Genomic DNA, 3391 nt, shown 5'->3' with positions numbered 1-3391 from the left:
TGTGGTTTTCCTTCCATATTGATGTAGTTGCTACAAACCTTTTACAAACGACTGTCAGTTTCAATGGTGCAATGCATCAAATGCTTAGTTCAAGTTAAATCCAACAAAGCTAAAAGGCTCAAATTAGTCAATTCAGGAGAGTTGAAACTAAACTCTGCAGTAAAGTGTCTCAGGATCAGGAATGATGAACTTGATGTAAAGCGTGATTCTGTGCGCGTACCTTTCATATGTATCATATTACAGTATTACTGTACTAACTGTACTATACACAAATAGGTAGTGCTGTGAAGTATATGTAAAGGAATACCATTGTAATGTTACAGTACTATGTAAAGTTTGAAAGTACAGTATGTGAGAAAGAAGCTAACCAATTACATCTTGTGGTGGCATTTTCTACAGAATGGTTGGACGACCTCCTCAAGGTGGAAGGGAACGGCTCTTCACTCAACAACAAGAGCTTGCTATCATTGAAATGGTGCGAGAAAATAATCCGACTGCGTGAGTTGCAACAACGCATAATTGCAAATAGAAATGTATTCAACAGTATCAAAAGGGTCAGCATTTCTACACTAAGTCGCATCCTGCAGAAACATAACTTCAGAATGAAGCAGCTGTACAGGGTCACAACAGTGTCAGGGTCAAGGATCTGCGCCACGATTATGTGCAGGTATGTGTCACTTTACTTTACATACTATATATTGTGATGTGGGAATGAGGGTTTATACTGCCACCTGCCTTGCCTGTAGCTTGTAGTTTTTGTCTATACTGACCCAACCCAGCCCCTACTTGTGAGAAAATATAGACATTGTACTGTATGTGTTTTCAGTAACACTATTCAATATTTTCTGTTACAGACAGTTCTGGATTTTGATGCCGGCGAACTGCCACATGAGTTCATCTATGTGGATGAGGCAGGCTTCAATCTGGTCAAAACCAGGCGTCGGGGCCGTAACATAGTTGGACAAAGGGCTGTTGTTAAATGTCCCTGGGCAGCGTGGGGCAACTGCTTAGACACAAAATGTTTACTTGCCACTCAATTTCTGAAACCTGACACACAAACACCAGAAGCACACACCAAATCTGCAAAACCTTACACTAATTCTAACCATTTGACTCAGTTTTCAATTTCAGAAAACACTTTATGCAAAACACAACACACAGTTCTCTATGTATCACACTAAAATCTAACAGGAAGTATCTTGATTTCCTTTTTCAAACACAACCATTTAAAACACCACACTAATTCATCAGTGCTTCACACTGACTCCTCACATGAACAAACACTCATTGCTTTATTTAACACCAACCAATCATGGCTTTAGAATAGGTCTATAAATAGGCCACAGGTCAAGTTATACAGTTTTTCTCACTTTGTCGCTTTGATGTATTTCTCAGATCAAAAATGAAATTCTCAAAACTACTTTATTTAACCTCCACATCATCTAGTCACTTGTGCACATCATAAAAGCAGTTTCTCATTCTTTTGAACAAGTTGTGATTGCTTTGGTACATTCATGCAACTGATTGTCTGCGGTTTCCTACATTATCAATTGCTAATGTCATGTTGCTCAAAATGTATTCTATAGTTCTCTGTGCAAGTCAGACCACTAGTAAAAGTGTAACTGTGAATTCGATCCAGTCTCTTTCAATCAATATCACACATACAGTAGTGTAAATCTGTACTTTTGAAATACATGGCATACATAAGTGCAGCCTTCTGCATTTCAATACAGTAACTGTCATCCAAACTGTTGTCATAGTTTACATCAGATAATACTAACAGAGTGCACTGTTATATTGACAACATGACTAACGTCTCAGGTTACATATGTAACCATGGTTCCCCGAGTAGGGAACGAGACACTGCGTCCTCTAGGGGTCGCTATGGGGAACGCCGTCAGCGTGACCCATGTCTGAAGCATATATACAAAAACACCACATGTTGGCCGGCGATAGCCTATGGCGTCACTACCGGCATGACCACAGTATAAAGGGGCGCCGGGAAAATACGTCATTCACTTCTTCGTCTGAAGCTTGCGTCCGAAGTATGGCACGAGCCTAGAGGACGCAGTGTCTTTGTTCCCTACTCAGGGAACCATGGTTACATATGTAACCTGAGACGTTCCCTTCGAGGGAACTTCGAACTGCGTCCTCTAGGGGTCGCTATGGGGAACGGAATACCCACGCCACCATGCTGAGGGGAGTGCAAGCCAAGCACAAAAAGGCGAGCACTAAGTACCAACTCTACCCGGCTAAGGGAGTTGCCCCTGGGACGGTTCGACGGCTGTCAGTGACATTATCCCCTTCGGCCAAAACCTGAGCTGCATACCCCAGATACTTACCTGTTAGGGGCCGGGCCTCCTGGACCCAGGGTAGAGCTTAAAGGCTTGGAATCAGAAGCAGAGATTCCTTTAAGGGGATACGGCCAAGCGCCTAAGATAGTAACTAGGTCTTGGCCTGTCACCCAGGGGCTACTGTTTGCTCTGCATGAGTTCGCTGAAGGAACTGCCTCAACAGATCCTTGGTAGCTACACCCTGTTCAGGTCAGTATCACTGGGTATACATAGGTAGAGTGGGGCCCAAGGTGAAAACCGGGACCTGATCGACTCAAAGAAAGAGCAAGAAGCCGCAGCGCGTAACCCATACCATACAGGATTTTAGAAAGATCGCAAAGCACTTGGTGTGCGATCTTACCACAACGTGGCTTTCAGAAAGTGCACAGAGACTAGCGTGCCCACTTATCATAACATGGATTTGAAACACCGTTCTGGAGAGCAGAGAACCCAACTCTCAGCATGAGAGGGAACTCAGACGCTCAGAAGGGAGCGGCATGCCCATAGGTGACCCTCATGGTGAGGGGAGCAACGCCAGCTCGACCAACAAGGAGAGCATAGGGTCACAGAGCTCTGAGGGAGTGGAGAACCCAACTCTCAGCATGAGAGGGAACTCAGATGCTCAGATGGGAGTGGCATGCTCATAGGTGACCCTCTATGATGAGGGGAGCAATGCTAACTCTACCAACAAGGAGAGCAACACAACAGAGAGGCATAGAGAGGCCTAACAACCTGAGGCTGCTGATGACAGAGCTCTGGAGAGCGGAGAACTCAACTCTCAGCATGAGATGGATCTCAGATGCTCAGATGGGAGTGGCATGCTCATAGGTGACCCTCAATAGTGAGGGGAGCAATGCCAGCTCGACCAACAAGAAGAGCATAAGGCTGAAAGTTCAAACCGAGCATCAGAATGTGGAAGAAAGGGGATTTAAGTGACTTTGAACGTGGAATGGTTGTTGGTGCCAGACGGGCTGGTCTGAGTATTTCAAAAACTGCTGATCTTGACCATCTTGGCCCGTTTCCACGGCAAGTCAAGCCTCGCCGTGGCGCGTTCCATA

This window comes from Onychostoma macrolepis, chromosome 07, assembly GCF_012432095.1.
Source record: "Onychostoma macrolepis isolate SWU-2019 chromosome 07, ASM1243209v1, whole genome shotgun sequence".
Classification (NCBI taxonomy): domain Eukaryota; kingdom Metazoa; phylum Chordata; class Actinopteri; order Cypriniformes; family Cyprinidae; genus Onychostoma; species Onychostoma macrolepis.
The sequence above is the reverse complement of the archived record's forward strand: the minus strand, read 5'-3'. Positions refer to the sequence as shown.